Raw genomic sequence first — 14,692 nt, 5'->3', positions numbered from 1 at the left:
TTCCAAGATCTGCACATAGAGATAGTTCACAAGCATAAAGGTTTAGGTGTATACTTTTCTTCGCATCCTAAATGGGACACTCATATAAACCATATTTCAAAAAAAGCTCTCTACTGTTACTGGTGTAATCTCACACTGTCGCACAATGCTCCTAATAAGTGCTAAACTGCAAACTAACTATGCTTTGTTCCTTTCTCATGTTAACTACTGTACTCTAGCATGGGCAACAACTGAAACAAATATGAACAAGCTTCTTGTCTTGCAGAAAAAAATTATTCGTCTCATCGTAAAATTAGAACCAACGTACAATATTCAACCCATAATAACATCACATAATATGATCTGTGTGGATAATATTTATGAATATCGCTTATTACAATTAAATTATTTCGGTTCAACAGGTATGGGTAATTTCTTGGTAAAACTTGCATCTCTTCAACACCGCACTGCAGTAGTAAACACAACATTCACTGACACATGGCATCTACCACATTTTAGAACAGACTACATATTACAATCCTTGGCTCACAATCTTCCAGTTTTTCTCAACAAATATAAAGAAACTGTTGGTTTTAGTCCTAAGCAGTTGAGAGCCTACTTCGTGCAAATATAATCTAGCCATACATGTATTCTTACTTTAAATATTATACTCGCCTTTACGAACTTTCTGCCTTGTTGAGATTTTTTTATTAATTTGATTATTGATCAACGTTTTTCATTTTTGTTTTTATATCGTGCTGCAGTAACTTACGCAATGTATAACACTTTTGGATGTCGTAGTCGAATTATTAATGAACTTCTGGATAATACCCAGAAATTTGGCGCAACATACACAAACACAAGCGAAGCGACACAACACCCGCTTGTGTTTGTGCTTGTTGCGCCACATTTCTGGGTATTATGCAGCACCAACTAGCCCCTCAAGCCGTTATTTTGAACTTCTGGAATTTGCTTTTTGCTCCTGCTATGTTGTGTGCGGGTTTCATGGGCCTTTTTCCAGCTGTTTGTACACCTTTTAGCCCAGGCGACCATCCACTTGTTGCAAAATAAATTTGATTTGATTTGATTTAGCCTGGACTTGTGGTAGATGTAGCAACGGCGCTCGGATTAGCCGTAGTTGATGGTGAACGGGACTCGGTGTCCAGCAAACACTACTACAGCCGAGGATGATTTTCTGAGTTGTCGTGCACCTAGGATATGGTGGTCGGGAGAATTCAGGGCTTGAAAGATGGAGTCATCGCTCGAGTCAGACCTGATGTTGTGAATCACCGCTTTGCAAACCTCTCTTTCTCTCTTCCCAAGCCATCCCCCTATCCAACCACCAAACCCCCTTCGTAGCACCCCAAGTGCAACATCATGGCAGCTCATCCTCCCATTCATAACAGCAACAACACACTAATAGTCTGGCATTGGAACTGCCGGAACATTAATCGAAATCGGGACCCTCTAGTACAACAACTCATAACTCGCAACTCGTCAGCCCCAGACCTTATACTTTTAAAAGAAACTCGTATAGCTCTCAACATACCAGGATATACAGCCTATCATGCACCCAGCGTAGACAAGCCCGTGGTTACATCCTACATCAGGCGCTCACTCAGACTCACAATACACGACTACGAGTTAGCGCATGTTACCATAGAAATCATACCAAATGATTACTGAAGAATCAGTAATAGTCTCTAATATATAAAACCCAACCCCCCCGCTAGCCCCGCGCCTCATTGCGCGAACCTAATTAGGACAATATCACAAGAGGCCAAGAAAACATTCCTATTAATAGCGGGGGACCTAAACTGCGCACACGCTTATTGTGGATTCAGTTCAGTTCAGTCGTTCAGTCGTGTCCGACTCTTCGTGACCCTATGAACCATGTCACGCCACGCTTTCCGGTCTCTCACTATTTTCCTAACATCACATAACTTCATCTGCAGTGCCTCGAGGATGCCATCTAACCATCGCGTTCGCTGCCTACCCCTTCTCCGGCGACCCTCAACCTTTCCCAACATCTTTCTCCAGCGACTCCTCTCTTCTCATCAGATGACCAAAGTAGCTGAGCTTTAACTTTAGAATTTGACCCTCCAATGAGCAGTCAGGGTTTATGGTCGACAATATCGACTGATTTGACCTTCTGGCAGTCCAAGGAACTCTCAAGAGTCTTCGCCAGCACCACAATTTAAACGCGTCAATTCTTCGGCGGTCAGCCTTTTTCACAGTCCAGCTCTCGCATCCATACATCACAACTGGAAAGACCATAGCACGAGTTATACGGATCTTGGTTGGCAGACTAATGTCTCTGCTCTTTACTAGGTGGTCAAGGCTAACCATTGCTCTCTTTCCCAGAAGCAGGCGTCTCCTAATTTCATGGCTGCAGTCTCCTTCCGAGGAAATCTTGGAGCCCAAGAAGAGAAAATCTGTCACAGCTTCCACTTCTTGTCCCTTGATGCTCCAGGACTTGACAGGACAAGGCGCCATGATCTTTGTCTTTTTAATGTTCAGTTTAAGCCCAAACTTCTCACTCTCTTCTTGCACGCGCATCAGAAGTCTCTTGAGTTCCACTTCACTTTCTGCCATTAAAGTGGTATCATCCGCATATCTAAGGTTGTTTATACGTTTTCCAGCAATCTTCACTCCAGCTGTAGACTCGTCCAGACCGGCCTTCCTCATGATGCACTCTGCATATAGGTTAAATAGGCAGGGCGACAGCATGCAGCCTTGCCTCACTCCTTTCTCAATCAGAAACCAACGGGTAAGACCAGGCCCAGTTCTGACTGTGGCCTCTTGCCCTTCATACAGGTTCCTGAGGAGACAGATGAGGTGAATTGAAACTTCCATCTCTTGGAGAGCTTGCCACAATCTACTGTGATCTACGCAGTCAAACGCTTTCGCATAATCAATAAAGCAGAAGTAGATGGGTTTCTCGAACTCTATTGCTTTTTCCATGATCCAGCGAAGGTTGGCAATTTGCTCTCTAGTTCCTCTGCCTTTGCGAAAGCTAGCTTGCTCGTCCGGAAGCTCCCGATCCACATTCTACTGCAGCCTACCTTGGAGGATTTTCAACATCACCTTGCTAGCATGCGAAATAAGTGCGATCGTGCGGTAGTTGGAACAATCTTTGGCACTGCCTTTCTTTGGAATGGGGATGTAAACTGACCTCCTCCAATCCTGTGGCCACTGCAGGGTTGTCCAAATCTTCTGAAATAATGTATGCAGAATGTTAACAGCGTCATAGTTGAAGTTTTGAAGCAACTCAGCTGGAATGCCATCAATTCCGCTAGCTTTGTTCTTAGCAAGGCTGACTAAGGCCCCTTCAACTTCACTCTTCAGGATGCCCGGCTCGAGATCAGTAATCACAACCGTCTTATGTTGGGTTTGCATATTCGGGTCCTTCTTGTACAGTTCTTCTGTGTATTCCTGCCACCTCTTCTTTATCTCTAAGGCTTCAGTGAGGTCCTTGCCTCGTTTGTCCTTTATCACGCCCAGCTTAGCACAGAAGCTTCCATTGATATCTTTGATTGTCTTATACAGAGCTCTTGTGTTCCTTAATTGGCTATTGCCCTCAACTGCTTGGCACTTTATGTTCAGGAAGGCATTCTTATCTCTCCTTGCCATTTTCTGAAAATCCGCATTGAGAACCTTGTATCTTTCTCTTTCACCCATACCTTTTGTCATCCTCCTTTCCTCGGCTATTTGCAAAGCCTCTTCAGATAACCAGATTGCATTCTTGCATGTCTTTTGCTTTTTGAACTACTTTAGTAGCAGCTTCTTGTATTATATTACGAACATCACTCCACATCTCTTCGGGCTCTGTCTTCTAGATCTAATTCTTGAAATCGATTCCTCACTTCCACAGCATATTCTAATGGGATTTGATCCAGATCATACCTGAAAGGCCTTCTATTTTTCTGCGTTTTCCTCAATCGAAGCTCAATTTTGGCAACAAGAAGCTGATGATTGGTGCCACAATCGGCCCCAGGCCTCGTTTTTACTGCTTGTATAGCGCTTCTCTATCTCTGCCGGCAAAGAATATAATCGATCTGATTCCTGTACAGACCGTCTGGTGAAGTCCATGTGTACAGGCGCCTCTTGTGTTGTTGAAAATGAGTATTCGCTATGGTCAGGTTGTTTTTTTGACAAAAGTCTACTAGTCTCTGCCCAGCTTCATATGGTTCACCAAGACCGAACTTGCCTGTAATTCCGGATATTTCTTCACTTCCGACCTTAGCATTCCAGTCTCCTATGAGAAAAACGACGTCTGATGATGGGGCGCGGTCTAAAAGGCATTGTAGGTCCGCATAAAATCTCTCAAAGTCAGCTTCTTCAGCAGTAGTGGTCGGTGCATAGACTTGGATAACTGTTATGTTGAAAGGGTGACATTGGATCCGAAGTAAAATCATTCGGTTGTTTTTGAGGTTGTACCCTAGCACTGCTTTGCCCATTCTTCGGTTTACTAGGAGGGCGACCCCATTCCTTCTCTTGGATTCGTGCCCACAATAAAAGACATAATGATCGCCGGAGTTAAATTCTCCCATTCCGGTCCACTTGAGCTCGCTGATACCCAAGATATCAATGTTCAATCTGTCCATTTCTCGCTTGACGACATCCAGTTTACCTTGCGTCATAGATCTTACATTCCATGTTGCTATGTGATATATCTCCTTGCAACATCGGACTTTCCGGTCGCTTCCCGACACATCCACAAATGAGCGTCCTTTTGGCTTTAGCCAAGCCGCTTCATTCGTCCTGGAGCTACTAGGAATCGCCCTTTGTTCATCCCGAGTAACATGTGGGACGCCTTCCAACCTAGGGGTTTATCTTCCGGCGCCATATCATTAATGGTATTGTGACTGGCCATAGGGTTTTCTTGGCAGGAAATATTGGAGTGGGTTGCAATTACCTTCTCCAGTGAATCACATTTTGTCAGAACTCTCTGCCGTGACCTGTCTATCTTGGCTGGCCCTACACAGCTGAGCTCACGACTTCATCGATTTTCGCAAGCCCCTCCGCCACGACAAGGCAGTGATCCGTGAAGGAGTTATTGTGGATACAGTCGTACAATGTTGTGGATACAGTCGTACAAACAGCAGATGAGAGGTTCTGTCCAATCAGATACAGCCGTCCCAGCTATCCGCAGATAATGATTTCGATATGCCAACCAGACAAGGTATGGTTGGAATGATGGATACCAGCCCAGATCTCACGCTCGGCAGAACATCCCTCACCTGAAATTGGAACAACCAGGACACACATTAGGCAGCGATCATTATATTATCGTTGTACCCTTGAAGGACCACACTGCACACCAAAGTCGTATAAGCATCGATTGGTGAACTGAGAAAACTTCCGACAACAACGTCAAAACACGCCTGCTGAATACTGCATAGAATTAGAGCTGTGGGTGAAACAACTCCTTCAGGACCAGGAGAATAATACGCAGATCTTTGATACAAATGAAGAGGTGCCAATGCTGGATGCCAGAATGGCACATTTACTTGAGCCCGCCATGGTTTAACTAAGCGATAAGTCACACAGAAGCACAACCGCAAACTTAAGCAGACGCATTATGATCTGGCCACCCAAATTGAAGACCATGTAGCGCTACTGTTCCAGCAGAATTGGACACAAATATGTGAAAGGCCTAAAGGAAATCATACCACAAAGCCTGCATGGCACCTACTTCGGCACCTTCTCGACAATACCCAGAGCAAGGCATACACATGAAATATAATAGCTAGACTAACCCATCAACACAGACATGACACAGATGGCCTTCTAGCTACTATAAAGCACATGCACACCACCCAAGAACAAATGCAATTCCTTCCCCCCTCTTCAGGAGGCGAAATGATGTATTATATGCTGCAATTACGACATCAGAAATACGGGCAGCACTTCACAAGCTCAAGAACACAACGCCAGGCGAAGACCAAGTTTCACATGCGGTGCTAAGAAATCTAAATGATAAGTCATTGGAGACCTCTACAACAAACACTGGGAAGATGGGACACACCCAGCAGAAGGGACACAGGGGACAGTAATTCTGATACCAAAATCCAACAAACCAATTTCCCCGGCGAGTATGCGCCCAATATCGCTAACCTCCAACTTAGGAAAACTCTTTGAACAGGTTATACTAGCTCGGCTAACTCTTACATGGATGACACGGACCAATACCCGCACTCCATGGTCGGTTTCGGGCTCCGTCTATCTACGCAGGACGCTATGCTGCAGCTACCATCAGCAGTGCTTGACCCACATATACCAATGCATATTAAGGCTATAGATCCTAGCTATACAACACAAAAAATCCTACAGGGAGTCATGAACATTCATATTGGTCTTAGGCTCTACAACTACATAAGAGCCTTCTTCCAGCACAGGACAGCCACGCTTCACATCGACAATCTCCACACCTCACCGTACACACTTGCCAACGTGGCCACGCCGCAAGGCTCCGTTATTTCTCCCTTTCTGTTCAACGTCACCCTTATCCCCTTAACCACACAAAAACTCTCACCTCGGTCACACCATATACACCGATGACATCACACTCTGGACAACATACGGATCAGACGGTCAAATCGAAGACACGTTACAAACGGCAGCAGATAAGATAACTAAGCTCACTGCAACACTCGGACTAGAGTGCTCGCCAGAAAAATCGGAATTACTAGTTATACCCCCTAAACGACGGAGCTACCAAAGCGCCATAGAAATCCGAATTCAGGGAATACAGGTACCACAAGACCATAACATCCGCATACTAGAACTATACCTATACTCAAAAAGGCAGTTGCAAACACCACGCAACTCATATAAAGGGCGACAGGACCCGCACATTCCGAGAGGCGGATGCGCTTCGCATAGTGCACGCCTCTACCCTAAGCAGAATTCTTTATGCTACACCATACCTAAAACTGTCATGCAACGAGGTCCAGCAAATAGACTCCTTAATTCGGCAAGCAACCAAGGCAGCACATAAATTACAGAAAAGCACCAGAAACGAGACTACTCGAACTCGGAGTCCATAACACAATCCATGATCTTCGAGTAGCCCACTTACAATCTCAATACATCAGATTGACCGCTACAACTACCGGACGACCCATACTCAGTAAGCTAGGGATCAATATTCCCGCAAACAATGCATCCCTAAGAACACTCCATACCCACATTCACACTTCAATCTATGCCTAACCATTACCACAGAACATTCACCAAGGTCAAAGGAAAGTGCGCGCGGCTGCGTTCCACAAATGGTACGGGAATGAGACCGATGCAGTTTGCGTCGATGCTGCCTGCGATGGGAACGGAGCCTCTGCGGTTGTTCACAACTCCCACATTTTCCCCCTAATGTTCCAGCTTCCATCAGGCCCCACCCGTGAGGAAGCCGAGGAGACCGCTTTAGCTATTGCTCTGACATACACAGATGCCAGTTATGTACTTAGCGATTCTAAAACTGCCATTCAAAATTATGCCAGAGGCCGGGTTCGCCTCCGGTGAACTGCCTGCTGCACGTGCCCACCCCCCACCTCCCGTTGGGCTCACATGGGTGCCTGCGCACCCAGGTGTTTGCGATTGTATTATATGTAAAAAGGTGGAAACAATTGAACATATCTTTCTAGACTGTCCTGATACTGTACCACCGCGACGGGGCAGATCGAAAATGTTTTGGTGAAAGGACCTGGATTGATGTCTGGTTGGACACTAGATCCGAGCCTGGTGGCTCGAGCGAAGTCATTAAGTACAGAAATACACTCGTTCTGGATTAAAATCTAGAATGAGCTGCCCTTGCGTGAGTTTTGGGAGTAGCCCCTGCGGGTGTGGGGGGCATTGAAGTCACGTAAAACGACTAAGGCGTTGCGGCCAGCTCAAAAGAGCGCTTTATGAAGGACGAGTAGGAGAGCGGCTGAGGGGACTTTTGGAAGGCTGTACAACATTGAGAACCAATATGCTTGCCTCAGTGCGACGACGGGGAAGGATTTCGAGTAGGAGGCGGGAACAGTCCGAAACCTCCAGCTTGTGGAGCACGGCATCAAAGTTGCGGTGCACCACTCTGGCAACATTTGGGTGGGTGTCAGAAGGACGAAAGAAGACGTAGTCGCGCAGCTTCAAGGGAGTTAGAGGTTCCTGGAGTGCTAGGACGGAGAGGAGTGTCGGAAGGGAGGTTCTGGAGGTGGAGCTACAGGGTGATTCGTTTGCCACGGAATCCAGGACAGTTACACTGCCAGAGATAAGGTGCGGGTGTTATCTGGCCATGATCGATGGTAAGGTCCTCGGGTTTGGAGTAGGTCCCGGGATGGGTGGAACAGGAAGTGCGAGGCGAGCTAGGGCGGCCTCTGTCGCTCTATAGTGGGCCCCTAGGGGCACGACCCTGGTATCTAGGACGGTGAAGTGGGATTTGATAGCGGCCACGCGGGTGTCAATACTGGCGATGCGCTCCTCCAGTTGAGCTTGAATTTCTAGGCGCGAAGCGCGTCATGATGCGTTGCTGAAACACCTCTAGGAGGCTGTTTGGCGAACAACATAGGCAGCGTTGGTCGAAGGGGATCGGGTTTGTGCGGGGGACAATTGGTGAAGAGAAAGAACGCTAAGACGCAGCTGAGGGTGCCGTGTACATCGGCTCCTCAGCTGGCGGTTGCGGTGGCTGTAGAGGTACGGGAGCTGGAGAATGAGGATGAGCAGCGGGAGACAACAGACGCAGTAGCGTATCAGCTGGCGCTGGCGGTAGCTGTGGAGGCGCGAGAGCTGGAGAAGGAGGAGAAATGGGGAACAACAGACGCGCTAGCGCGGCCTGCAGCGATGCGACAGCTCCTGAATTTGGAGCTGCTGGATAGCGATAGTGGCCTCGGGCCGGTATTTTAAGTTCTGGCTTGTGAGGCTGCGATTTGACACTTACCGGTGTGTTCTTAGTGGAGGTGGCGATGGCGGCGGAGGCGGTGGAAGTCTCTGGCCAGGGCAGACGCAGGAAGGAGATAGAGCGATGGCGGCTGGCAGACCTTGCACTGTGGGAAGCAGAGCGGCGTCGGGGCGGGAAAGCCGGGAGGTCTTGAGGATGAGCTTGATGGTAGCCCCTGATTGGGAAGGCTGCTGCTGCGAGATAGCCGGGAGTGACGATGGGCCGTTCCGGTAGAACCACAGCTTGTACGGGTGTGACCCCGTTGGGCCTCCTTGCACAAGATGCAGAAGGGGGGCTAACCTAACCTAACCTAGCCTAACCTAACCTAACCTAACCCAACCCAACCCATCCTAACCTCACCTAAGCTAAACCTAACCTAACCTGACCTAGACTTAGGTTTCGTGCAGACGTCCGCTCGGTGGCCAGGAGTCCAACAGTTCTTTGCTGGCCTCTGCCTTGGGGCGGGGCGGGTGGCAGCGGTAGATACCACAGTTGAAAATGATGGTGCTTGGAATGATCCTAGATTTAGTGCGCCCCATCTGGCGCGCGTCGACAATAGCGTAGTCATGGACTGCAGGTCATGGATTATCTCGTCCTGCGTTTGGGAGCCCACAGTGTTGTTTATAATGCCGCAAAGGGCCTTGTCGGGTGTGGCGATGTAGGAACGCAGGGTTTAAGAGCTGTCCTCAATGCGGAGTTCCGAGATCCGGAGATAGAGACCAGCGTGCGGCTCAGATGGGTTGCTGATTGTTAAGGTGTTGTACGGATTTATCCGTACATGGTCGGCGGCACAGACTATGGCATAATCGATGTTAGCATGGGTGCAGAGAGTATGGAGCAACGCTCTGTTAGTACTTGCGTGGAGTCAAGTTCACCTCCTGGTCTGAAGACGGCCTTGAAGCCTTCCGCAGGGAGGCGAGGTAAGACAGCGTGATGGTGAAGAGTGGCAGTAGGTGTGATGTTGGTTGACGCTGGAGTATGTGTCTTGGAGGGAGGCGAGACAGGCGGCTGTGACATGCTGGGCTGGTGGTGGTGGTGGTGGTGGTGACAAATGTTTAATGACTCAAAAGTGGTGGCGGTATGCATGAGCCGGATCTTTGAAGCTCCAGCCCTTACAAATACTAGGTGGCATCGGCCACTGCCCGTGCGCGCTCGACTAAGGCCTTTTGGGCCTGCAGGTCATAGCAGCCGAACAGGGTAGCGTCCCAGTCCTCCCGAGTGGGGTTGAGGTGGACCGCAGCTGCACGGTGTGCCTTCATAGCACGCACCCGTACAGTGTGGGTCGGCTTCAAGCTCGGCAGGGGGATAGAAAGGCCGTCTACTTGGTATTCCATACCGGTGGCGTGGAGGATTGCATGGGCATCGGAGATGCAGGGAAGGACGCAGGTGTGGCGCGGAACGCAGCTGTCCGTTGCGCAGGGGCTCGGAAACGAGCGCCGAACGCTAGGCTTCGTACATTGACGGCATGGCTGGGCACCAAAAGTAGTCCAAGAAGGCGAAAATGAACTGGAACCAGCTTTTAAGATGACAACCCGATCCTCTAACATGCATGGATGCGTTGGTCAAGTTTCGTGAAACAAGGATGGAGTGATCCAGGGAAACAGATCAAAAAACGCGGAGCCTATGCAAAGTACGTCCATACAGCTTTATGTCTGGAACGCGAATAATGATCCAGGAGTGCGCGTCGCTGAAGCAACAGCTGAGTGGCAGAAGTGGCTAACTAATTGCATACGGGTCTCTCTGCAATACCGATCGAAATGTTTGGTACGTCAGGTGGAGTTCAATTGTTGAAGTTGTTAAAGTTGGCCAATTGCGTGCTAGTAGTGGCTGTCTGCACTTCCTGCGACTCGCATTAACCGCCCAATGATCCACAGCAATGTTAGTAGTGGAGAACTTTAATGTTAATATACAAACATGAATTTCTTACCATTTATGCGGGAGAACATCCCGTTCCTCTCGTTGGTAACGCCTCCCGCGAGTGTGACAACCTCGTAAAATGCTTGCATAGACCTCCTCTTTGAGAACCATCAATTGGTGCTTCAAGTCGAGGATATATTCCTCTATTTCTCTGACCACAAAGCTTCTTTCATGACAATAAAGAACTGTTAGCGGAGCGTGTTATATCTTCACAAAGTAGCACACATGGGAAGACAGCATTGCACATGCCAGTGCTTAATCAGGCACTCTCTGGCACACAGAGAAGAACAACCAAGATAAAGTGCAGCTTCTTTTATAGCCACTAGTTCCTCACCCGTTAAGTCACTCAAGCATGCTATGAGAGTAGCGACGCAATATTCCTTACCCTATGCAGTGTTCGTCGTCATGATGGCCGATATCGGACTGGGGCCCTCGTCTTACGAGTGCTACGACGGAGTGGCGTTCGAGGATTAGGGTGCGCTTGAGCACGAGACTGAGGATCAGATGGCGGTTGAGGATCAGGCTGTGATGCAGGCAGAGATCCTGACTGAAAAAATTCAGGTGCTGAAGTGTTGCCTTCGGTTGCTGTACCCGTGTCGTTCCAGGGGCGCTACCCAGTACCCTCTGGCGTACTAGTATGCAGCTGGATGCTCGGATCGCCTCCGTGCGGGATGGTAGGGTAGTCAGACGTTACCTTGTCCTGAATTGTACACGTCGGAGGTACTCAGCACAAACGTACAGTTCTTCATTCCCCGTAAGAACCAAGTACGTGCACTCACCCACCTGCGGATTATCCCTGCTATCCATTTTTCATCGAAAGGTTGGAGACCCTTTACTAGGACGTGGTCACCCTTCTCGAACTCACTCCAGGATCCGCGGGTTCGGTTTGCCGACTGCTTTATACGATCAAATATGCTTCTCATTATTTGCTCTATATCAGGCTGCAGAAGGCGCAGTCGTGTTCGAGGCGCCCACGATAGAGAAATTTGGGCTGGCGTTTCCTTTGTGGTGGCCGTTAGGGTGTCCCTGTAGTGAACAAGAACTGGTGCTGCATAGAAATTGTCTTGCCTTTCCAGTGCTCGTCCAGGATCTGCTTGCATAGGTCTTTTTTCCCTGTCAGCACACTGCGCTCCGCACTGCCATTTGGAGCAGGATGATAAGGAGATTTACTGCGCCGAACGCCATTCCTGGTCAAGAAGTTCTCAAAATGTGCATAAAAAATTGCGGGCTGTTGTCGGTCACTATCGCTTCTGATAACCCATACGCGGCAACAGACCACGCATGTTTTCCAGTTTTTCACTGGCCGCCGAACTCATCACCACCACTTCCAAACACTTAGAATACGCGTCAACAAGCACCAGAAACTATTGTCCATCACGATGCGCAAAATCCAGGTGCGCGACAACTGGCATGTGGCACACTCCTATTCTATGTTCTGAGTTAATCTCGGCCACGACACGTGGCTTCGCGACAACATTTTCATTCGGCTCATTCCCGGGTGGCCTTCGTGTAACATGACAGAACTTGTGCACGCAGGCACACTGGCACTGCTACGTGGTTTCACCAAGTTACACGTCTTGGTCGATGGAAAGTTATGGCTGCGATCAAAATACGGTGCGAGCAGATCATCTACGATGCTCGATGGCTGACTGGTTTGTGTATAATCAAGCACCTTGGAAAAAACCTTGTTTTTGCGTGTTTCCAGTTTCATTTCCTTAGCAGATAAAGGTACTTCATCAAGTAGAAAAACAAATACGCTGTCAGGTTCTTCAGCTTGGGTAGTCAATGGCAGCCGCGACAGTGCGTCAGCGTTACATTCTCACTAGACTTCCGATAAGCCCACCGGTCTGCTAGCCACAACGCCCATCGCTAAACACGGGCCGCTGACAGCGGAAATCGGCTTGTCATGCCCTAAAAGACCTACTGAATGCGGATGATCAGTGTAAATGCAAAACATCCGCCCGAACAATTACCTGAGAAATTACTTTAGTCCAAACTCAAAGGCGAGTGCCTCTTTTTCGATGTGGGCATAGCCTTTTTCTGTTTTGCTGTCTTCGACGCCAAAGTGACTGGCCTTTCTGAACCTATTTTGTGGAACGGAACGGCTCCTACGCCATACGCAGATGCGTGACAGACTAGTCCTAACTACATTATATTTCTACTTCAGATGTCCATTTCGATCTCACGTTATTACTGAGTAGCTCATACTGTGGTTTCAATTCTGCTGAAAGCTTGGGAAGAAACTTCTAGTAATTTATTACCTCAAAGTATGCTCGTAGTTCGTGTTTGTCCCAGTGGCTTGGTGCTTCCTTAGTAGCCTGTAGTTTCTTGCATTTTTGCCTTTTTTGCTCTTGCATTTCTCTTTCTTCAGTTTGATTTCTCTTTTGTAAACCTTGTTGAGCACACTTTCGACTTGATAGCATTCTTCCAACATTTTCGTGGCTATGAAAACATCATCAAGATAGCATTACACTCTTTCCGACTCGCTGATCACATCCTTTATTACTGCCTGAAAAACAGACGGTGCACTTGTTATTCCGTACGGAAGAGGCATGTATTTACATGCGTGTCGACGTGCCTGTTTAGCACTACAAGCGCCTTGGAATCCGGGTGCTATCGTAGCTGTTGGTAGGAAGCACGGATTTAGGGTCACTCTATAATCTCCAGTTCAGTTCAGTCATTCAGTCGTGTCCGACTCTTCGTGACCCTATGGACCATGTCACGCCACGCTTTCCGGTCTCTCACTATCTTCCTAACATCACATAACTTCATCTGCAGTGCCTCGAGGATGCCATCTAACCATCGCGTTCGCTGCCTACCTACCCCTTCTCCGGCGACCCTCTACATACTCTTACTTTCCCGCTTGCTTTGGTAACGAATACTAAAGGAGTCGCCGTCTCACTCCGTTCGACTCGAACTAGCACTCACGACCGTACCAAGGACTGCAACTCATTTGCTTATGCTTCGCGGAGCACAAAGGGCACAGGAGTCCTGGAGTCTTTCAACAAGAGATTCACCAAAACGCTGTCTATTACTTGTAGTGCAGGCTCAAATACTTTTGAGTATTTTTCAATAAGGCCTGCTACCTTGTTCAAACTGATGCCGCATCCAGTTTAATTCCAAAGCTTTATGCCAGAGTTTCGCACCTTTGTGAAGTACGCACAACGATAAGAGGCAGATTTGGTCATTGTGCTCGACCGGCAAATCGAACTTGCCTAAAATATTTGAAGGCACGCCCTCGTAAGTTTTAGTGCACAGCTGCGTAGAGCAAGGGTAATCAGTACTTCTGATAAACACTTTTTGGAACAATGTAAAAGGAAGAACCTGTATCAATTTGCATTGTAACATTTCTACCGCCCGCAATAATATTCATAGTGTAGCTACGCCGATTACTGTCACAAGAAAATACACTACGCAATACGGGAGCATCCTCAGCCTTCATTACTGCTTCTTGGTCTGTACGGTTCGCACAGAACTGGTCGGTGCTCGACAGACCCTGGCGATGTATCCCGTCCGCTTGGAGATACGGTATTTCCGGAAGGGGCAGGTACCTTCAGCGTGCGCGTTTCCGCAACGAGGACAACCACGATTGAGCTTCGCGTTTATACTCTGCAGGTTCCGCTAGTACTGCCTCGTCTCAGCGCGTTCACTTTCTCCGCTTCGTTACAGGCAGGTTGTTTCTGTGCAGGCTACCCAATGCTTTTGACAAATTCACAGGCAGCGACAGCGGGCTTTTCTTTAGGAGCTCTGCTTGAGTAACCAAATACAAAACGGTCCCGCAATGCTTCATCCAAGAATTGCCCAAATTCACAGGTAGCTGCTATCCTTTTCAATCCCAAAACGAACGCTACAGCTGTCTTGTTTACATGCTGAGGT

The sequence above is a fragment of the Amblyomma maculatum genome, chromosome 3 (assembly GCF_055883805.1).
Source record: "Amblyomma maculatum isolate TAMU_Amacu chromosome 3, ASM5588380v1, whole genome shotgun sequence".
NCBI lineage: Eukaryota > Metazoa > Arthropoda > Arachnida > Ixodida > Ixodidae > Amblyomma > Amblyomma maculatum.
This window is presented reverse-complemented; position numbering follows the sequence as displayed.